At 30.0% G+C, this 25,076-nt stretch overlaps 1 long non-coding RNA gene across 1 annotated transcript in view; it reads right to left on the reverse strand.

The window, feature by feature from the left end:
* Positions 1–25,076, reverse strand: part of LOC147079087 (uncharacterized) — a 604,843-nt gene that overhangs the window by 449,777 nt on the left and 129,990 nt on the right. The window contains exon 2 of the long non-coding RNA XR_015070876.1: positions 21,554–21,614. This is a non-coding gene — a long non-coding RNA (uncharacterized LOC147079087). The remainder of the gene's footprint in view (positions 1–21,553; positions 21,615–25,076) is intronic.

A 25,076-nucleotide genomic window follows, 5' to 3' on the forward strand; every position in this document is an offset into this window, starting at 1 on the left:
ACTATTAGTAGATAAATAAATTGAAATTATTCAATTCCAGATAAAATAATCAACAGTATGTACCTACATGTATTTTCACTCTGTTTTATTTTAATATGATAATAAAATTATGGTTTATAGATTATTTGAGCTAATGAAAGTATAAATAAAACTATTTGATAACGACTGTCTTATGTAACTTATACATCTCAATTCATTTCACAGCATCCATTAAAAGTTAATCAAATTCGGTACAGTTGTAGTTAGATCTTGGGTCAAAGTAGACTAATTTGACGGATTGAGAAAATAATAAAAAATATAAAACATAATAATAAAGTTCTATCCTTTTCGGAATAAATTTAAGGCATAGAAGAAAACTTACATACAACTAAACAATACAATATGAAGTTGTGTGCTACCGGAAAAAGAATCCTTCAAATTATATTTTATATTTGCGAAAGTTTTGAGTACCAACAGAAAACCAGAACAAAAAAATATTGTTTTTATTGAGTTTCGAGTGTCCTTAATAATGTTTCATCGAAATATTAGAAAATCAAAGGCTATGTCAAAAAAATGTGTATATGTATAGTATAGCAATTGATTGACAAATAAAAAGAATTCAATTTTCTTACGAGGGTTCTTCTTTTCGACAAGTTTGTCAAGTATTTATATTGTGTTTATTAAATTTAATTACGCAAGTTTAAATGTTTTCCCATTTCGAAAATAGCATAGTACATAAAATCCCTCATTGTTTGAATTGCAATTGTTTAAATTTAAATCATTAAAACATTTTTATTGGACGTATAACAAAATTTTCTCGTCCTGAAACTGTAAGTCTAGAAGTTTGGAAGAAAAATTGTCACGATCTTTTTTTAATCTCAACGGTGTCCTCGTATGAAACTTATAGAAATGATGAATTAAAAATGTGGGTAATTCATAAGTAACAATATTTCACAACAGTACAATAATATAAACCAGTATTAAGTAAAGAGACACTTTAGTTTAGTCATCCCAAGGTCCGCATGGCGACATGGTACCCAATATACAAAATATTTAAAATCATATATATATATATATATATTATTTAGCGAGATTTACTGTATATTATGTCAATAAAACTGAATCAAATATTACATCAGGCAATATTTTGCAGTAGAAGGTTTATGTAAAGTGAAAGAAAATAATATGACTATCCTAAATTTTGAGAGAAAAGAAAATGTAAAATGTACTTAATAATATATTGAGTAAACCATTTTCTATCACCGCTGTAGTACAATTGAATATTAAAATGATTTTATAGCTGGATAAGAAAACTGATTCATCATCTATTTTTCTGTATATTAAATAAGTACCTTTATTAAATGTTTGATTGCATAATTAGATAAACGTTTTCCCCCCCCCCAGAATTCGAATTATTCCGTCATATTACAGTCCACTAAAAAGCGCCGTTAGTTATATTGAATCTGCTTTGCAGTAATAATTATATTATAAGTAAATTCTAGCCTGGGGAATTAATGTTTCATAATAGGTTTAAATTATTAGTGTATTTTATAATAATAATATTGTACAATATACGTAAAGCCAGTATTATGTAAGATTGATTTGTGCTCGGTGGTATGGTGGATTCTTTTTGTTTTCCATTCTTTGGCGTCTGGTTGAAGAATTGATTTTCACTGACAACAACAGCATCAAGGGGAGATAGATTTCCCTTCGAAACTTTTAAACGGTTATAAACTAACTCTAAAATATTTCGCTTCGGAAAGGTATCTCGCTAGCAGGAAAGCGATAACAAAAGTAGATTTATCTTTGTGCGCCTTCAACGCTTTTGAGAAAAGATGTTCACGGAATCTTTATTTATAGCCCGAGCAATCAGGAAAATAGAATAAAGTAGGCATTTAAACGGAAATCATTTGTCGAAAAAATCTAGTATCGTCAAATTTATTTTTAATTAGAATTATATTTATTCAAATACATTGTATTAATTAAAAAAAATACTCTCTAAAACGTTGATATTTTCACTATACCTACAGTGTTGTAAAAGGTACTTTCAGATAATCCGATACAAAGAGAATTGATATATTCAAGATATGGTGCTGGCAGAGAATTTTTCATATTCCATGAATAACCAAGCGTTCAAATATATCTGTACTGGAAGAGCTTGAAGGAATGCAATATAAGGGTTCAAAACATATGTGTTAGTAAGTAGCCAGTCTAAAAAAGTCCTGGTATTGGCAGACTTAAAATTCCACCACATTAACTACTGTTTAAGTTTCAAATTTGATGTAAATTAATTACATAATAATATGCACTAGATTTTATTTTTTTGGTGTATCTATCTTATACGGGTATATAAATTCAATCGAAATATAAAAAAAAAAATACCATTTATAACACAGAAACTTTTCTCAAAACTTCCTAAGCCATCCCTAAGCAAGGCATTAACTGCCTGCCATGTTACATTAACATTTTTTTCCCCTAAAAACCGTCATATGACTTTACTAATTCTCGCGGAACCCATCGTATCGCTCGCGGAGCCTTGGGGTTCCGCGAATCTCTAGATGGAAATCATTGGTATAGATAAATTGTTATACGTTTGTGTGAATTAATTAATTATATATAAATATAACTCGTGGCCTATTTCATATGAATAATTTTCGTAAGCATGAAAGATTTCTGGTTTATCCTGAAATTAGTTACTTAGTAACGACTGTTAATAATAAGATAATTGTTCATAGCTAACATATCATATTATTATCAAAGGCAAAATCACAAACATTTGTTGTCGAGTGACCATAAAGCTACTCGCACATACTCAATCAAAGTTTTCCACTCACGCTCAAGTTAGTTTGTACTGGGACCGTCAATTTTCTAACGGCCCACCCCTCAGGCTGGCGAATTTTCACCCTTACGACAAGCCGTAATCCGCTTACCTACCCTGCAAAAGACCAGTGAGCCCTTAAGCTCAAAATTGATTGCAAGCCGTTTGCTATTTTCCTTTGCACTGGCCAACTGGAAAATTTTAGTTCGGAAACAAATATATCTGTAAATAATCCGCCACCCCACGCATTTGTTTCCATAATTCTCAAAGAACCAAATATGATATTAAAACTGCCCTTAACTTGAGGCCTCTAATACAATATATCGTATTCATCTTTAATATTATTGCTGGTATGGAGGATAGATACATTAGTATTGCAGATATATTATTGAATACCATAAAATTATTGAACAATATGCGTATTGTTTGTTGAATATTATGTTATAATCATCCATCTCTGTACAATAGGTAGTCATTACATATCGCACATAGTGACGTGGTATCGAAAGTATGACAAACAGCATTGATACCAGGATCTGGTATCGAGGTATCAGTCAAAAAGTATCAATTCTTTTTTGACTTTCCTAGTCGTATACATAAAAAAACAAAATAGGGAGTGATATTGCTAAACAAAATATAATATGATAATGAAAAATTGTGAATAAACAAATGTCAAGCACTAAAGTTATGCAGGAAATATATTTATGTCATTCAAATATTCTATATTTTCTCACCATTATGATGATAAAGCTAATAAAAAATATATTTAATAATAATAATACTCTGAACCAGTAAAGTTAATGTAATACATTCTAAAAAAGTGGTAAAAGTATATAACGATTAGCGATAACACTGCAAAGGTCGGAAAAAAATAATTTTATAAATGGATAAGTTAACAATATGTTTATAATAATATATATATTATATCGGTGTTATTATTTAAATGTAAACATAAAACAGACAAGGTCAAAAATATAGAAAAGATAATATACATTGAAATTGTGATCATGGTAGATTATACAAAATGTTGGAAATGGCGCATTTAAAGGGTGTGAGTTATTGAATAGATTAGTTGTCCATAATGATTATTACGAGGGCATCGAATGAAGGAGTTCGGGGTGAAATTTGAATCGCTTCAGTTGACTCCACTCCGCCGTTATAATGATCACAGTGCATTTTTAATTGTGTAATATTAATTGAATATAAGATGAAATTCATTAATAATACGTCATTATCTCTCGAGAATTATTATCATCTCTGTTACAATCTCTAAACATTGAAGCAAGAAAAGTGAAAAACTGGGAGAACTTACATTGACAACAAAAAATCTTTAAATTTGGGATTGGTAGAAATTAATATAGCACGTAAATTGCAATTTCTTCTCTATTTATGTACAGTATGTAGATATTTTAATAGCTTTTTTATGATGTTAGTCATTGATTAAGTATTTTTTTCATTTAGTCTATACCCAATTAAATATAGATATTACCGATCCAAAAGTTTCTAACATACTAAACAATATGATGACAGCAATCTAATATATTTTGTTCTATGTTAGACGTATAAATTAGAACTTAAATAAATAACATATTTAGTAATAATGTAAATATCTAAAAAGCTACATTCCTTTTAATACAACAGATTAGATATAAAACTTGTAAAATGGTTCTTTTCGAAGTTGTAATCTTTACAATATTTATAGTGTCTTGTTTCTTTTCCAGACAATTGCCTACTTTCGAAGAGAAAATAATTTCCTGGACGGTAATACTCAATTAAAGAAACTTTCCAAATTGGATATTATAAATATTATATATTTGAAATAAAAGCTCCGTCCATATAATATATATTCGAATACAAAGCCGGTGGGTGCCTACTGCAAAATTTTCAAAAGTTGTTAAACAGATGTTTCAGAACGAGAAATAATTTAAAAACTTTAAAAGCCATTCAATTTTCTAAAACTTTTGCTCGATTAATAATGTAAACCATTGAAGTGCAGCTTTTATTTCAGACTTTTATTTTAAGCAATTATAGCTAGAAAATATTTTTAAAAGCTTTAGTATAGAAACATATAAAATATAAGAAGCGACAGGTCATATTAATTTAAAAAAAAACATCCTTCATTAGAAGACGGCTTAAATTTTTATAATATATTTTTTAAACAATAATAATAATGAAATATCATGATGTTTTTGTGATTCAGTGTGTAATGATTTGCAATAAATTGTATCATTATCGTTTAACATAATGTTTCTACGATAATGACCTAAATCAAGTACATTTTTTGTGACACCAACACTTTCAACTCTTATTGAGTATGCTTTGGTAAATAGCGAAAGTGTTTTTTTTTGGCTAAGTATATAGATATATTAACTATCTTGACCGGCTGAGGAGAATATTTTTTTAAAACATTTATATAAAAAACAGTTCTTAGTTATGATTTTATTATATCCCTACAGTGAAGTAATTGGTCCATATAAATAAATTATCTATAGTAATGAATAGGTACGGACTTAACTCCGACATCTGTAAAAAATATTTCGACTGGTAAACAACCATTCCATGTTATTATAATTTCCAATATGTGGAGCTTAATAAAAATCCCTAACCTCAGCAATCTAACATGATAATTTTCACTTTCCAACCGATTTTGTTATCGATCGAATACACAAAAAAAAAAACAATAATATGCTTCTCAAATATATAAGTTGTATAAAAAACTTATTTTTAAGTAACTACCTACATTTTTTGAATTAAATATTTTTAGATAATATATTGTTGGGATACATGAACTGCAGGGGTTGGATGACATAATGACCCATGGATTGAAAACCCTTATTGAAAAAGGATAGCGCATGATAGAATATTAATACACCCCCGACTATTATAGCATGAGTGATGATGTCATATAATATTTGTTATATTTGTACAGAAGAAATCATAAACATAATTATTTACACAAAAAATCTAAATTATTCACATACACGAGATGTTTATTTATATTTTATTAGGTACATTTATATAATATCAAACAGTTTATCGTGTTTTAGTAACCTGATATGCATTATATTTTAACCTCACATAATAATATACTTTTGTAGTGCTAGAACTAATATTAATTGAATATTATATTTTAATATTTCGACTAAAAAAATAGATAATAATAATAAAAAAACAACAACAGGAAAGATCATAACAGAATAGGTAACATTATAATAAGAATGTTGTTTATAATTATGTAATATGTAATGTGATTGTGAAACCGTATAATTACATACAAATAATTACCATGAAAACGTGTACTTCTTATGTAACATAATATATATCAAATTTCAAATGGATTTTTACAGTAAATCTTGTATATTAAAAAACACTTCGTGTCAGTACGCCAAAAGGCTGTAAAATCTCGAGGCACCTGCTTTTAAAATTTGTATGCGAAGAATGCTTTCAAACCGTTGCCAAGGAGCTTTTTGTTTCTTGTGACTTTAAACTAGTGCCTCTCACTTGAATATTATTTTCACACATGAAGAAGTAAAAAAATATGATCTACTTCCCACTTCAGTTCAAGATTCCGTAATGCTTTTGAGCTTTCGTTTTTGAAAACAACTTAGGGACCTACCTACTTGTGTATGAAAAGTTGTTTGAATATTTCTGTAGATTTTTTTATGAATATGTTAAAGTATTTCAAAATGGTCCATACAATTCGTTCAACGAATTTGCACTTGACCAAATGCTACATTATATACGTCTATACTTATTATTTTTTTATAAAAATATTAAAGTTCAACAATATTTCACTTGGATTTACAACGTATAGGTATTGCTGTTTACATTTTATACATAATAGAAAATAAAAGAGCTGGCAGTATCACCTGTCAAAATTCTTGTCTATGCGTTTAATAATACTAATTATCTAACAATAATATCGTGTCTAGGACAATTTGGCGCCAGGACAACTGGCCGCTATGCAATCGAATGACATTGGAAAATAAATAGACGTTTGTGAAAGTGCTTATAACTTAAAAAATATGTATTTAATACTTGGGAAGAATTTAAATATGGTTAAATTATTGTGCATATTATGTTTAAGTTTCAACGGGGAAAAGAGTTCCTTTTATTTTTTTATAAATCGTCAGGCATAAAATTATTCTCAATCCGTAATAAATAATATTACGTTAAGAGCCCACATGCCCCACGTAGGTAAGTATATAAAGTACATAAACACATAAAATAGTATTCTTTTAAACCATATATATATACTATAAGTCATATTGCAGTACATTTATGTGCGGTGGTGTTAAGATTTTTTAGGTTTATTAATTTTTAATTCCTAATTCTTGTCAAATAAGGGATCGCAAAGATTATAAATATATTTTTTTATCGTAAATAATTCACTATATAGTGTTAAAATATTAAAATAATTAAAATATTACGGCACTATATTAAGCAGACCGAGCCAACTAGTGTGCTACGCAGACGACCTCAACATGATGGGTAGATCCATACAGATTATGAAGAAAGAATTTTACCACCTCCAAAGGGCTGCACTAGAAATTGACTTAAGAGTAAATGAAAACAAAAATAAAGTCATGGTACAAAGCCGACAAAATCAGAGTAGGCTGGGCCAAAGTTCCAGTTTTGGAAACCATCAATTTGAGGTTGTCAACCGGTTCACATACCTGGGTTCCAATATTACACACCATATAATACCTACTCTATTTTGACCTACATGGTGTACGTGGGCCGTTAAGAGCAGAATGAAGTAAAACTACATACTAGTAGAGATGTTAACAATGTTTAATTACGTAGTACGATAATGAGAGGCATTTTTTAAACACTTTGTTAATCAGCAGGTGTTAAAATGACCTTCCATCGCCTTCGTATACTTTTATCGGTTCTTAGTGTATTGGAATCGTAAAGCGTATAATCGAATATAATAAAAGTCGATCGTGTAATTTGACACTGTTATGTCACATTTCTATACAATATCCGTGTTCGTAACATTCACCGCCGACAAAACGCACCACGGAGACAATAATAATTAATCGACATAAATATTATTTGATATGGTACAGCGACAACATAATGTTAAATAAAAAATAACAGCATTAATTTTTACAACATAATTATTCATTTCAAATAACTAAATATGTAAGCACTTGTAATTATTATGAAAATAGAAACTAGATCTTTTATGTTATCATTGTTATCAATAACGTTACTGCAATAATTATATTCTTCAACAATAAATACTTTGTACACATTCATTTCAGCACAGTCCCCATAATTCTTATTTTGTTTTTGCGGTTTATGTCACATTCTACATATATTTTCAATCTCTACTTTTTTATTTAAACAGGCGACGAATTGTGTTGTAATGAGATTTGGTGTCGATTGGTCAAAGACGACGATTGTTGAATAGATGGCTTTTACCTGACACCCCTTCCTCATATATTCTCTAAGAATGTCATGAATTAACGAAAAGGAAAGATTCTATCCTAGGAAGTAAAAAAGGCATCCGATCTGGTCACACCAGAAAGCATTTTGTATGCTTTAAAAAATCATACATCTAATAAAAGAATTTCTTCAATTAGTCAACTCGACTCCTTCACTTTATTTTTCTATATATTTTTCTATATATTTTTAGCATTTCTAGCATTATATTTGCCTCTCCATCCCTTAAAAAATTAGGAATTAAACTCAGGCCTGTGGTGACCTCAGTATTATATAATTGCACTCTAAATATTTCTAGGTCTAAAAATTTAGAGACGTCTCACGTTACCTATGTATGCCTCGTTATATACCGGATTAAAACCGGGTGTAGCACGGGGTTAGTTCGATTATCATTCATCATCATTAGCATTACAACCCAATGTAAGTCGGTTACATGTATATTGTACGTAAAACATTTCACTGTCGCACAGTTTGCCATGAGCCTTCTTATCAGAACATTATTTAATTCAATTATCATAGCTGATTTAGGTAAAATTCATGAATTTAAGGATGGAAATTTAACCTAACCTGACTAATAATCCTAATAATAATAGCTATTTTCAAAAATTGTTTGCTGCTGGCATCCTGTAAAGTTTAAACCGACATATGTCAGTACTATACGACCCAAAGATATTGGACGGACTTTAATATACGGCCATATATTTCCGATACAACATTTCACTGTGAAGTATGATACGACGAACTGTATACGTACAAGTTGCCGGACACGATGTGAGTCTTGGCTGCCTTTAAGAAACGTCTCTATTCCCTTTTTTCTGTCTCTGTCTCAAGTAAAAATTGTTTTAAAATTATCGAAAAACCCATTTTTAAAGATCTTCTGAGATGTGAAGATATGATACTAGAAAACGAGAATAGATAAATTTTCTAGAATTCATCACAAATTCTTAAAAAAAAATACCTGTTCCAGAATTTCATAGTATCAATTTCATGATGAAGAAAAAAATTGTATAAAAATCGTATTATTACCATAAATTCTAGTCTCATAGATGCCGTATCACAGCAGTCTATGTCTTCTAATCCTCCTTTAGCGTTTATTAAAGAAAAACCTTTTTGTGAGTTTATTAGATTATCGGAGTTGAATTGTCTGCGTTGAATTATTAGCGATGAATTCTCTCACATTTCAATATATATATACATACACTATACCAGCTACAAAATCCACATCCCTGTCCTTACACATCGGTGTATACACAATACCTCCTACAAGTTCGACGTCGTTTCTCGGCTCACGGCGTCACGCTCACCCCATCCATCATCCGGGTAAGGTGTGCGTCACTATTTTTCACTTTGGCGGGAAACTCGGTACCTGCCGCGGATAAAAATTGAAGCCCTGATGCCGGAATTTGAAAAATGATCCCAACACTTCGAAGAGGGCCGCGGGACTACTACATCGTCCCGAACGTTTATCTATTTTTATCTGTCTCTCTCCCTCTCAGCGCCGTGTTCGCTTCCCGAAAAATTACTTATCAATTTTTAGGGGATTCTTTCGGTAACGGTAAATTAATTTTGTCTCGTATAAAAACGATTTTTTTAATAATTTATATCGTCTACGTGCAAAAACGTGCGACTCACTTAATTCAATTTTAATAAATTAAATTCTATTCAGAATATTTACTCTTATTACATTACATCACTATATACGATCCTAAGATGATCATATGGGCCTCCACAGAATTGAGGTTATATTACCTAACAGATTTTCGTTTTTACGAGAAATGTATGTTAGCCTCTTGCTGACAGGGGATTTGACCATGGCATTTTAAGCTGTCACATTACTGCACAACCAACGTGGGCGTTTATTCTTCTTGGTTCTAAAGAATATCTGTACCTCAAGACAGTGACTAAAGGTTGAGGTAGGCAGTGAAGATTTGACATACATATAGCACAATATTATTAATTGTCAGTTATACTTATTTGTTTTCATTGAACTATAAATACAGATTGCAGTTGGAATTAATTAGTTTTTTAAATTCAAATAAACCCTGTCTAGACTATAACATGACAGTAGAAATAGACTGTGGAGATCCAATAAAAATATAAATAAAACGCTTTTTAGTCATACTTATTTGTTTTTTATTGAACTAAGAATACAAATTATTGGCGATGGTTTTTAAAATTCGATTAAGTCCTGCCTAAACTAATCCATAATAGATAATATAAAACATTCTTCTATCTAAAAAAAATCTAAAGTTATGTATATTTTAATGGCATATTACCACGTTCTTATTAGGTCGTATTCTTGTTCGTCCAGTACATTTTTTTTCACGTTTGTCCAATACAAATCCTGATATCGATTTTCAAATAACTTCCCGACTAGCTAGACATTTGAAACCTTTAAAATATATCAAATCAGAACACGTGACAATGCATTCTTTTAATACTTTTAGCCATCTTTAAGCAGAATAGATTTCATTTTCAGTTAATTTTGTTTTGTATGGATAGTTATTCCGGAAAAAAATCCTAAAAGTAAAACACTATTATTGGTTGCTAAGGGGTCCTAGCAACTAAATTATTAATATATACGTGCGTTGCTATAGAAATCAATATGAAATGTCAAAATTACAATTCAGTATTGTATATTTATTAAGTATTTCTATCAAGTACAAAAAAAAAGTTTTTATTAATACATAGAATTGTCAAGTTTATATGATTCAACAGAAAATTGAAAAACGCGGTAAGTATATAAAAATTTCTTTTTATCTTGTAATTATTTTTAGATTTTCTATGGATAGAAGAATATTTTTTAAATAATAGCTAATATGATTTGCTTTAGGCAGGGTTTAATTGAATCTTAAATACTAATCAATACCATCTGCAATTTGTATTATTAGTTCAATGATATGAATTTAATATGAATGATAAAGTTTAGTGTATACTATTTATATAGTCTACCTCCACCTCAGTGTCCATGTGTCTTAAATCATAATTTGCTAAAAAATAAATGAACTATACTAATTGTGTTTATGTAAAATATCATACTATGTCCGTACTATATCCCCATTGAATATAATGAATCAAGACAAAATTACCTATCATAACAAAAACCCGAAATATATTTTAAAACCATACAGCTGTACATAGATGCATCAAGGGCATGAACAATAATTGTATTTTCGCGTACATATGTTGTGATAAACTGGCTCTCAGGTATATAAAATCTGTCTTAGAAAAAGTGAATTAACGTGAGATAATAATTAGAATCATGACAGATATTTTTTTAAGCGTAGTTGATATTCTTTTTGGAAATTACAATTTTCGATATTAAGCCATATACCTGTGTCTATGCAGAGTAAAAGTTATATTAACACACTTTTTTACGAAGTATACTTGTAAGCCATTCACTTAGGTCATCAAATCCTTACACTGCATAAAACACACATATCGTGTCATATTTTTGTCAGCCGTAGAATCGTTCCCGTAACTTGACACTCCAGAGTCGGGGGTTACAATGAACTAGGTCACCGAAGGTACCATAAATGAAATGATTAAAAGTTGTTAACTATACCGTTAAAAATATTTTTTAACTATTTTCGATTTGATATTTATTACTGCACATATATTATTATATAGGTGGTCGACTGGCTAACGCATTTGCTTATAATCTCGTTGGTCCCAGATTCGATTCCAAATACCCATATGGAAAATTAATTGACGAAATTTTTATAGAAGCCGGTTTAACTCAGACTCTTTTTCAGAATTAAATATTAATATAATATTAAATTCAAGCTGATCCAGAATGATACTCTACCAATTCCATACTGATTACGATTCTCACTCATGAGGGTTACGACGAGGAAAAATGAGTAAAACTATTGTATTAAAAGAGTCAATATATAAGAACTACTTTAACTCAAAATAACTCACTATAAGATTATTAAAATTCTTTAAACACCATAAAATAATAAAAATTTACAAGTAGGTATAAGGATATAGATATACTACTACTTTTTAAACGACTTTTCTACGACTTTTTGAAAAAAACTCAGGCGCTGAGTGTTAAAAAGTAAACCCTTCGTTGCCTCCTTTGTAAAAGGTACCTTGTACTATTTTTGTAGTCCGCTGCTTAAAAAATATGTATGCTTTTCACAAGATATCGCTTCCCTGAGCTGTTATTTTTATTCTTAAAAGCATATGACGTTTTGTATTAAATAAAATCAGTTATATGCAAAGTTTTATTGGATGATATCCAATCTAGTTCCTACTACATGTTTTCAGTTTTAATTCGTCTTTGTTCATATTCATGACGTATACCCTACCTATTTTAATGTACTGGATATAAGAAATTATAGTATAAATACTTCATTGATAACTACAGATTTTCTAAAATACTTATATGTATGTTAACGCTTTCGCCGGAAGTTAGTGCATATTGCTAAAACGGCACCAATTTCAAACAAAAATCAAACTGGCCCTGCTTTGGTCAATCAATAACGATTATAATAATAGAACTGTGGATTACACGTGTTATCGACAAATTATTACGATATTAATAGCATTGATAACAAATACAATAGGTACTTACGTACTGAATTACATTGTAATAATTATTATTATCTTCTTTATTAACTCATTTAGTGGTGACACCCCGCGACTGGCGCGTTTGCATTAGTTGGCCATTAGATATAATTAACATAATATTAAAATGTCGTAATTAATTAGTAATTAGTAGGTCAGCAGTGATTAATTCATCTCAGAATGTTTTTAAAACTTCAAAATTTTGCAATGTGGGTAAATTTCTCCGTATAAGGCAGAAGGCCAAATTTACACAAGTAAGGAATCAAAGGAAGAAAATGCACAAAATTTATAAATGGAACATTGTGCCAGTCTAATTCAGAATAATTAAATACTGTTCAATTTTATGAATAAATATTGTAGATAATACAATATTTATTTGTTTAATGCATGTATGGTTTTAAAGATATCTCATATTTTCAAATACAAAAGTAATACATTTCCAATTAAGTTCTGACTTGGGTACCTAGTTTTATCATTTTGTAGAGAAGGAAATGTGGAATTATATTCAATAGGTAGCTATCTAAAAAACACTAAATATCAAGTTAGTTATCTAGATGTAGTATTGAGGTGACTATATCAACTTCTGTATCTTGAAGGCAAACAATCTGGTAAGCAAGACTTTGGAAGATCTCATAGTTTAAGAATCTTGAAGACAGTTTGAGCTGAGTACTGTATCCCTGTTTATAGCAGCGTCAGACTAGGAAAATAGGGCTAACACCATTTCTGTCGTCCGATAACAGATATGGAAAGTACATAAATAAGAATAATATATTATTATTATGTTAAGCTCGTTTATATTAAACTTTCGAGTGTTATTTCTTCATTTAAGCTTCGCAAAAGCTACCACACATCTAAGTACTGGTTTGATATTATAGCATGCCATGGAAATCGCACAGCGCCTTAGAAAATATATTTGAAATAAAATCGTGACTGAAAACGAAGAAAAGCTTTATTGAAATTTACACGTGAATGTGAATCAAGATGTAATAAAATTCTGCGCGATAAAAAGAAATAGGTTTCGTATAGGGTATGTGAGAGAGTTCGTCGTACCCTACCTGCCTAGTATCAAAAATATACGTGATTTCTTAAATGTTTGTAAGCCGAGTTGTTAATATTGAAAGAAATCTACATTATTACATTTTTTTAAATCATTTTATTTTTGACACTCAAAAAACGTAGACACAAAATAACAAAACATGTTGTACTGACTTAAAATATTTTTAATATTAATTAAAATAAATAAATACATCTAGTTATTACCAATAAAATTATTATTATAAATTATTAAATTATTCTTCACAGGTAGCATACTTGTTTCAATACTAGCAATACTAATAAATTTGCGAATAAACTTTTCTGTAGCCATAAAATTCAATCAAACCCTACGAAAACTAAGCCATAATAGATAATAGTCAAAAAATACTCGTTTATCTATAAAATATCTAAAATTATGCAATGAACAAATACGTATAATGACTAACAAAGTTTAATATGCACTATTTATGGAGGATCTTAACAGCCTACCTCCACCCTTAGCTACTGACTCATGGTGCCACTGTATAATAATTTAGCTGTAATATATATACGTAATAATATAGTCTATAATATGAATATATTAATTATTGGAGAACTGTAGGTATATATTATTATGTCAACTTGATCCGAGGTGATTTATATAAAAAAGAGTAGGAAATGAATAGAATCGTAAATATGAATCCACACAAAGTATGATATTAAGTAATATAATAGACTAGTCCATAACAGTAAACTAGTGATGGTGAACTTACGGCAAGCGTGTGTTGTTTGACATGCAGAGGAGTTCTGTTATATTATATGCGAAATAATTGTATAACCGTATAAAATATCAAACACTGGTACGCAGAAGATCCAATTTTTTTGTTTTGAAAAAGAGCGGGAGAAATCGTATTAAATTTGTTTTGAAATCGACTTTTCAGTAAAAAGATTTTTTGGCAAAAACACCTAACCAGCGAGTCGTCTTTAGTTTTGTGGAAAATAGTTTACCACCGCTATTTATAGTATACATTATCACTTCCCTCATGAATATTCAAAAGTAAGAACCTACCCAGAATTATTGAGTTAAATATGTCTTATTATATCGTTTTATTCTGTCATTGTTATATGAAAATCTTTAATCTCCTAATGCGGATCCGAGGCTATTTATTTTAGGATGGTAGTTAAAAAGATGAACTATCTTAGAAATCAGGAGCATCAGTTTTTTATTTACCCAATGTGGGGAACTAACCTGTCATTGGTGATGCCAATTGGGAAGGCAACAACTCTTTTCAGCCAAATCGCTTCGGATATTCCACCTACTTGAGAATGAGTATGTATGGGCGCTATTTTATAAATTCTTACAATAAGGTCCACTCATTCGGTATAGTTCCATGTATCTACTTTATATTTTGTATACCGATTCACTCTTTATACTATTATAGTGTATATATTTCTTTGTTCTTTATACTTGACTGTTTTATTACTTATTCTAAGCTTTTTAAATGTTATGTTGCGATCGTCTTACATTTATAATTTGTGAAGTTCATTAATTTATGTAAAAAAAAAATTTTTTCGACCATATCCGATCCTAATCATAATTATGGGCCTCCATAGAGTAGAGGTTTGTATTAACAGATTTTTTTTACGAAAAATGGATGTCAGCCACTTGCTCAACCTATCAGGTCCATACCCTGACATATATACATACTCTGACAAATTGAATTGTAATTTTAATCAATTTCTAGATATTATGACGTTAAGCATGCTTATTAAATTTGTTACAATAATATATTTTTTCCGACCATGTCCGATCCTAATAGGATAATAGGACAATAATATAACTATTAAAATAACCATTGAATGTGATTTTCATCCATTTTTGGGGGCTGCTTTTACTATATATTTTTATTTTGAGTATAATATAAACTTTACTATCAAAAATATTATTATATGTGGAGCTTATTATATTTTATTATATAATTGATTTCAATATAACTGAATATATATATTATAATATTATATCCTTGCAACAACTTTAATAAAAAAAATCCATGACCCAATATAACGTCGCTATAGGATTTGTTTCCCAAATATCCATTTTTGTCGAAATCGAAATTTTAATGCAGTTCAATTTCTTTTATCGAACTCTACCGAAATCATTTATAAAAACAATATATTTGTATCTAGGAACAGAGATATTTTTTTAAAAAAACCCGAATACGCCATGTTAAGTTACAATTACTCCGTGGTGTTCTCCCGAATGTCCAACTATTCGTACCTGAATATCCAAGTAAATTTCGGTCGAAATATATCTCTGGCTGAGTGTTTATTTCCCGAATATGACTTTAGCCAATCAAACCGCGCTCACGCCGTGCATCTCGCTCCCACATTCACGTTGTCTAGCTCTAAAACAATTACGCCCACTCTCATATTTTTCGGCCGTCGGGAGACTTCTTTCAAATTTCGTCTTATTGATATTGTTTTTAACGTTACTATTGTTTTAATAGTGAATTCATCAAATTTGAAGAGATCATTCATAGCTGATACATCACCAGTTCGCCCTGAACTTACAGTAGAGTTGTGGAAGTGAGTATTTTAACCTAAATAACTGCATTTTGTTTTGATAAATGACACAAAATCCCAACGGTTATATGAATTCTACAGTATGACCCGGCAACTACTATGACGTAAAAAATAATTATTATTTAAAATTATTAGTAATCAAACATTGTTTGTCTTTATTTTACTTTTAATCGAGGTATTTCTATGAAAATAAAGGCGATGCTATTATTTATTTTTGAATGCGCTGATAGTTAATTTAATTTAATATGTATGTTAGTAACTATTTATATGGTGGATATTATATACTTAGGATATTGGTACCTACCTAATATTAGCAGCCAATGGTAATTCATTTATACATGCTATTATTTTGTGTTGTTATTCCTTACAATAGTAAATATATAATATTTATTTGGTGGTTTGTAATAAGTTTAATTGTCAATTATAGAAATATATAGATATAATAATATCCAGATATATATAAAAAGATTTTTTTTTTTTTTGGAAAAAGTATTAATATAAAATTGTTAGCAAGTACGAGTAAGTACCATCATAAAATATTGGAGAAATGACCGCGACGTCGGTTAGTAATTGAAGTAGTAGATACCTTATAATATATTTTCTCAGAAGTGATTTAAAAAAAATTTGTTAGTATGTTTAATTATTAGAATGGTACATTCTTAAATCTTGTGAATTATTCGTTCAATAAAAAAATAGTTAATTACTTAAAAACTATTTTATTACTTAATCCGAAAAAAACCGAAAAAGCGATTGCCGCATGTTATTATTACATACGAACTTGGGTAATTACGATCATTAAGTATTTCAATAGTAGAGGTAATTATTAACAATTATCGTGTAAATAAATATAACATTTGAGGCACGTACTTTTTGACCACTCAGTAATCTGTGGGCCGTGCAGCAATACGCTACGGTCTTAAATCCCGAACGTCCATGTTTTGTCCCGAATATCCATTATTCTGAGAGAGCGCTAAAAATTTCCCGAATATCCACAGTGAGTACTTGTAAATAAAACGCATTTTCTGTGCATTTAATGATTTATACCAGTATATTATTCTTGGAATCTATTCTTAGATAATGTTGCAATCATACAGTGTAGAAAAAATGATTGATACATCTACTGATATTAAAATATACGACAGTGAAATTTGTTTTTCGTTTCCTGTAAAATTGACATTTGGTCTATTCGGGAAACAAATCCTATAGCGACGATAAGTAAATGGAGTGTATCCATGCTTGATGAAACATGAGTTGTATTTCATATTATGTATTATATAAAAGTAAGGCCACCACATGCCATATCTCGAGTGAATAGCTTCGCTGGGCATGATACGTAAAGTTAATTTTGTAAATGGGAGCCTTGCAAGCAGGTATTTTGCAATTCCAAAAGGCAGAGGCGTTAGACTTGAATGGTTTTAATTTGGTGAAGATGATTAATGATTGCCTTAATAAGATTTAGACATGCCAAATCATATAATTTTATTGGGATTGCCCGTTTATGGAATCCGAACGAGCGGAGCTGGTTGCCAGGGTACGTCCTCACACGGGCCCGATTAGCCACGCGGATCTGACTGCAACAGAGGACAATTTTGCGGCATTTGAAAAAATTGCAGCATCGTATGGGAAGCGTGATAATCCTGACTCCTCCGTAGAATCAGATTTAAATCATGAGCAACAGTACGCGGGTACAGAGGGCGCGTCACGCCGGCGGCAAGCAGAGCTGGACCTCACTTTCTCACTTTCCTAGAGTCAGTCTTAAGCACCGAGATGCATGGTTGCAAATAATCAGTCCCATGCGGCTCCGTTCGGGACGAAATGTGAGCAATTACATATTCATTATGTCGCAATACAGCGCTGTGGAAGGCGGCCGTGCATAATCCACGGCTGAAGAGACACGGCGGGTGGTGGAGGGTGTATTGTATTGTATTGAACCTTATGACGTATAGATTAGATTAACAATCAAGAAATCTAGGATTACAATAAAATGAATTGTGATACTTCTAAGATTATAAAGTATGTATCAAATACTGTAATTGTTTAATTAAGAAAGAATTGTAGGATGTCGGAGTGTCAATAGAATAAGAACTTCTTGACTAGATGACATTTGAGAATGGTTCAGGTGCAGCACAGAATCATTGTTCAGAATAACTGCATCAATGAACTAAATGGTACCGACGGTGGAATATAAAGAAGTTATAATAATGGATTTAAAAAAAAAGAATACATTTTATTGTTATTTGAAACAAATACAATATAATTCCAAGTCTAGACGGAGATACGTTATTACGTGAACAATGTTTTCTCCATCCGCGATGGAATACAAAAAATATATAAACGAAAATGAATACAATTGTATCATTTTAAATATTCTTGTAGAATTATTTTTATTAAATTTTTAAAGACTTGTAAAATTTTCGTAAGCTAAAAAAATTAATATCTCCAAACATTGTCGAAAATTATTTATTTATGTAGTTAAATTATTATAAATGGTAGTATTTACTTAAAAGAGCTTATTTTTATTTGTTTGGCGTAGCAAATGCATACGTAATTAAAATGGACTATACTATTAAATATACAATGTTAATTAATTTTAACGTTTGAAATATCAAAATACATTCAAGTACCTATTAGGACGTTTATAATATTTATTTATACATAAGTAATTAGTAATACCATAAATTATTCGTGTACACAATAATATATAAATTGGTTATAGGTACATTAAGCACTTTCTTGTCAGTCAGTATAAATGTCGTATTATGTTGAAATACATCAAATTGTTATAACAATATTAGGTATATTTTACTCTAACATTATAAACTTCCACCGGATTAAACTCGACGGTTATTCACTCAATAGGTACATTCATGGAAGGATAAACTATGTTTAAAAGCGATTTATCACAGTAATGGTGTCCATTATCTTCTTCTTAAAGTTCAAAGCTAACCATAGTTCTAAACTTAACTAGGTATATAATAATATAATAAGGTTGTACAAAGAGAATTATGTAAGAAATATAGGTGTTACAAAATTTAAGTAAGATTATTATTTTGTGTTATATATTATATTATACATATTTTTATAACAATATTATCATAATACCCTTAGGTATCGATATTTATTATTTATTGACTCTTACGTAAATATGCAGAAATTGATTCTGTATCTGAGAGCCAGTTTATCTTAAGTACAGAAAAGTACTTCCAGGTAAGTGAAAAAAATCTTTTTCGTGGCTGTAATGCAAATGTGCTTATAGTCTGAATAATTGTTGATTTATTTAACACATTCAAAAGATTATTTTATCGGATCTGAATGATATGATTATCTACGTACAAAATCTGTGCTCAACTAATTGTTAGCGAAATCATACAATATGAGACATACTGGCTCTTGTTTACAGATAAATGTTTATTCCAACTAAATCAATAATTTTTATAAAATCTAAATTTAACTGTAACTATGGATAATATTAAATTTTACTGGTTGAAAATTACTAAACTTATAAAAAGGGTCTCTGAAGTAATGTTATATAAAATTACATTCATTAGATCGTTCATTATAAAGTAATTCCTCTACCCAATCGTGTAATATAATTATTATTATAAATTAAAATGGGAATTATAATATGTAAGCAGGTGAAGTCATAAGGGTAATAGATAATCACACATCCAAGAAACTCCACTTCAGAAGGATGCAGGAGAACTCGTAAGAAACTCGTAGAAGTTAGTTGAATTATTATATACTCGTATTAAAATTAATGTGAAATTCAATATTATTAATAATCACAGTGACATAAAAAATAATAATATTATACTGTATATCACCACAATCAACGATCATCAATAATGTATTTTAAAGATGTTTTTATTCAATCCTGAATCCTGATACCATAAAACTGCAACCATAAAGTAAACAAAGGGTATGGGTGTAGTCTTTGCTCTGAACTTTTCGAACAAAATATTCTTCTAATGGATTTACGTTTTATACTATTCCATTTGAATCGTTTTATGCGACCCAGGTTTCGCCTTTCATCATCTTCAGGCACTGTGTAAACTCACCAAGAGGTAAACACACAGTGGTTGAAGATGTCGAAATGCGAAATCCGGGTCGCAAAAAACGACTCAAATGGAATAGTACAAAACTTAAATCCATTAGAATTTAAATTCAAATTCCATCAAGTACCTTCGGTCGATAGTATTAATAAAATATTCTTCGCCAAAACTCTTCGCCTTATATTTTGAATAAATGTTTTCATATTATTATTATATAACTAATAATGTACTGGTGTACACAGTGCCTGAAGATGACGAAAGGCGAAACCCGGGTCGCAAAAACGACTCAAATGGAATAGTATAAAACTTAAATCCATTAGATTTTAAATTAAAATTCCATCAAGTACCTTCGGTCGATAGTATTAATAAAATATTCTTCGCCAAATTTATTCGACGACAATTTTTCGCCATATATTTTGAATAAAATATTTTTAATAAATGTTTTCATATTATTATTAGGAAGCTAAAAATGGGTATTTCTATATTTTATTAGTGTTTATTTTAATACTTCCCCTCGGTACACCAGTATTTTTTTCCAACAGTTAAGTATGTAAGATTTTGAATGCCTAATGTTGAGGTAACTAAGAGGAAATTACCTGAAAATGTGATTAAATGCGCCAACAAGGTGAAGAGTGTGCACTTTCAAATTACTTAACCCCTTTCAACAAACCATAATTATTATAAATAAGTACCTACATACATGGTTGTATATCAAAACATTATCAAGTATCCCAAAACACACTCCTTGTGTATCAAATTTTAAGCATCATTTAAAAATGAGAAGAAATGTGCTCGTAAGTACTTTAGTCAATTATGTAAAATACTATGTAAAAACCTATTATAGATGAAAAAAGTCATAATTTAACAAAGTTTTTTGAAGAATTTTCTAGTCGTAGAATTTTTGGCGCGAAGAATCGTAGCCGAGAAGAATTGTAGGCGAAGAATGTTCGGACTTAAATAAAATATCAATCTATACCGTTGTAGACAATTATTATTATGTAGTATTATGTGTTTATATAACATTACAATCATTACTTAAATTAAACTTATAAATATGAATAAAAATGTTGTAGCTACTTACCATTACAATTATCGTTTTAAAGTTTTCAGCTATTTTTTATGTAGAACATAGTTGCACTTTTCTGAAAAAAAAAAAGAAAATCGAATTAGGTATTTTCAAATTAACACACAATATTTTATGGAATAGCACCAAATTTCAATATTATAAATACCCAAACATCAGTAAAATATGCATAACCTTTTTATCATGCTCCGTGTACCAATTGGGATAATATGTAATATAAAATAACTGCAAACCGTGAAGATAATAATTTATTTTATTTTATTTTTTAATCAAACCCAAACCTAATAATATAATCATACAAATCTCTACAGACTAGAGGTTGTATTAACAAATATATTGTAGATAGCTAAATTTCATACATTATTTAAAAACACCTCATATTATATAATATACTTACCAGAAAGAATTTTTTTTTTAAATATGACGTTTGGTGGAACTCGAACCCGCATTAGTTGGAATTCGGCCAAAATACTTTATTAAGAGACACCTGATAAAAACATAATTACGATGAAATTCGGTGTTCGGGTAGTTTGAACTAAATTACCAATAATACATACATTTCTTGATTCCTAGCTGACGTTAGAATATCTACAAATAACGTACTGGCACATAAGTATATGATTTGATAATAATATAAAGATACAGAATCATACTATTATTATTAAGTCTATTTGCTGTTTGTCTTCGTTTTTTGATTCAAAAAGTCTTTTATATTCAACCTGTAACAGTATATATCGCCAGGTCCATTAAAAAGACAGGTAATGGAATGTAGGTTTAGAGTAAATGTGCGATTACAACAAAAGAAAGATATATAATGTATTTGCTCCGTAAAAGGTTTTGTTCGTGCTTATATACGACTACAGGTGATAAAAGAGCGGATTTTTCTATTGGATAAAGCGGACTTTTAAATCACCTCGATCGATTTAAGCTTTGTACTCCTGTGTATTAGTATTATGCTTTCTTACAAATAAATCGAATCGTATTCACTATATTATGGTTAAGCAACCGATACAAAAAGAGCAATAAATAAAAGTATGTTATTTAAGGCGAAGATATTTCGGCTGTGACACTGAATTGTGAATTATGTTGGTAGTGCTTATTATTGATTATCTTTGAATGCAATGCGGTAGTCTGTTCACAATAAATGAAGATTTTCGATTGTATATTTGTTCAAAGTATTACCATAACAATATGCTACAATCATCATTTTTTACAAATAGTTTACATACATAATTTCAAAAACACTTCTGAGAAAATATATTAGAACCAATAGAAAAAAATCTTTTTGATAAAAATAAGACACCCCGCAGGAATCGAACATGCATCTTTCGGGTATCGCGCCGACGCACATAGTCAACTATGCTAAAGGAATCATATTTAATTAAGACAAACTTTAACTTTTGACCTTTTTAATACTCACTGAAGCGCTTTCTAAATTGAGCTGCATTGGCGATCGGCTTTTGTATTTTAAACAAACAAAAAATCTTGTAGTCATCCGTGACGTCGGTTAGTAATTAAAATAATACCTAGTTGAAATGGTTTATTAAAAAAATGTTAGCAAGTTCAAGTAGACGATATAACTAAAATACTTCGCGAGAGCCAGGCGTTGGTTAGTAATTAAGGTACCTATTTAATATTCCTTGATTAAATACAGAAAAACCGATAGTCAATAATAATGCAATTTGATTAGCATTTCATGTATTACCTATTAGTTTAAATTGTCGCAATTAGATAGGAGGCTCGTAATATAATTAATTAATGCACAGATTGGCACGACACCAATGAATATACGGGTTCAAATCCCGTCAAGTTTTGTATTTTTTTTTCAAATATGATTTTTTCTAGTGGGTATAATTATATCTGAGGTGTTTTCAAGCTTTGTAAATGTTTATTATGCGGAATGTTACATTATCAAAAATCCTGTGAATGATTCATTGAATAAAAGAAATGGTTTATAAATATATAATAATATTATCTAAGATAATAATTATAACGCAAAAATCTTCACTTTATTATAATTATTATTATTATGTACAAGTAATGATATGAATTTAAATTCCTTATCCTTAAAAATATGTTTACAAAAATCAATCTTTGATAATATAGGTAATTAATTTTATTATTTTGTTTGTAAGTACATATTATTTTCAAAGTCAGTGATGTTGTGTATTATTTCTGCCTAATGTAATCAAATATTACATAATCTTAAGTCAGCTGATACAATAGAATAATAAACCCTGAGAATATTGAAGATAATATACGTACTTACTCATTAATTTTGTGAACGATATTTAATCGTAACACAATGAATTTAATTTTAGAAATCAAGCAAAACAAACTTATATAATTCTCAAATTACGCAAAATGATACAGCCTCCTCTTAATGTCTGGCCTGATAGCTCAGAGTAAAAATATAAAGAGAGTGGTAATTGTTCGGCAACATGAAGCCATGGTTCTTGCGTATAACGCACGGTAGAACCTCAATTTTATTATTATCAACTTAACTATAAAACGTTATACCATCATGTTGCTTCGCAGTACCGCTTCCAAATTTAAATACAACATAGATAACCATATTGAAAAACAACGACACCCAACGAGACTTGCACCTGAAACCACTGGTTTTGCGCTAATGTCCTTTTTCAATTAAGCTACGGGCATCCTACTTAATTATGATGAATTTAACTACTAGTTCTTACATGAAATGCTTAAAAAATTCCGTTAATATTGTTAGTAGAGTCTGTGTATTCTATAAGCTGCCGTTCACGTCACGTCGTTCGCGGACGGAGAGCATTGTGCCTTTGTTTTTGTTTTCTTACTACCACCCGCCATGGATATGCACGGCCGCCTTCCATGACGCTATAAACGTGTCTGAAAAAAGTGATTTTAAGTATTCATTCTATTCCGAAACGGAACTGTACGAGACTGATACTACAACCATACACCGTAGTGCTTAAAGAAGAAAGGTAAGATAGCAAGAACATTTTTTTTTTGAACTGGCTCTGCTGTTTGCTGACGTTAAGCGCCCTATGTATCCGCATACTCACAAATGTCACGAGTTGAAATGGATGAGTCTACAGAGGAATCAGGACTATCCTGCTCCCCATACGACGCTGCAAATTTCTCGAATGCCGCAAAGTTGGCCTCGGTTGCCATCAAATCTGCGTGGCCAATTGGGCTCGTGTGCGGATGAACCCTTGCAAACAACTCCGCTCGTTCAGTTTCATCGCGTTCGACTGTTGCAATTTTTCAACGAAGGAAACGAGAGGGAATGCAATGTTGAATGCTGAAGCGAGGGGAAACCGCATGCCAACTTATAAAAGACATACTCTAGGTGTCTACGTTTCCGTTATTCTCTACACTTCCGTGCATTGTAAGTGGGAATAAAGTATGATTCTGAAAAGATGCACCTTTTTCTGCGAATAATGATAGGTGTGAATTCTTTTGACTTATAAGATGGTCTAAATTATTCTTTATTGGTAATAATATTAATTATAATCTGTCTAAGAAATCCTCACCG

This window comes from Rhyacophila brunnea, unplaced genomic scaffold (genome assembly GCF_057557595.1).
Source record: "Rhyacophila brunnea isolate RB1 unplaced genomic scaffold, BYU_Rbru_1.0 scaffold_10, whole genome shotgun sequence".
Lineage (NCBI taxonomy): Eukaryota > Metazoa > Arthropoda > Insecta > Trichoptera > Rhyacophilidae > Rhyacophila > Rhyacophila brunnea.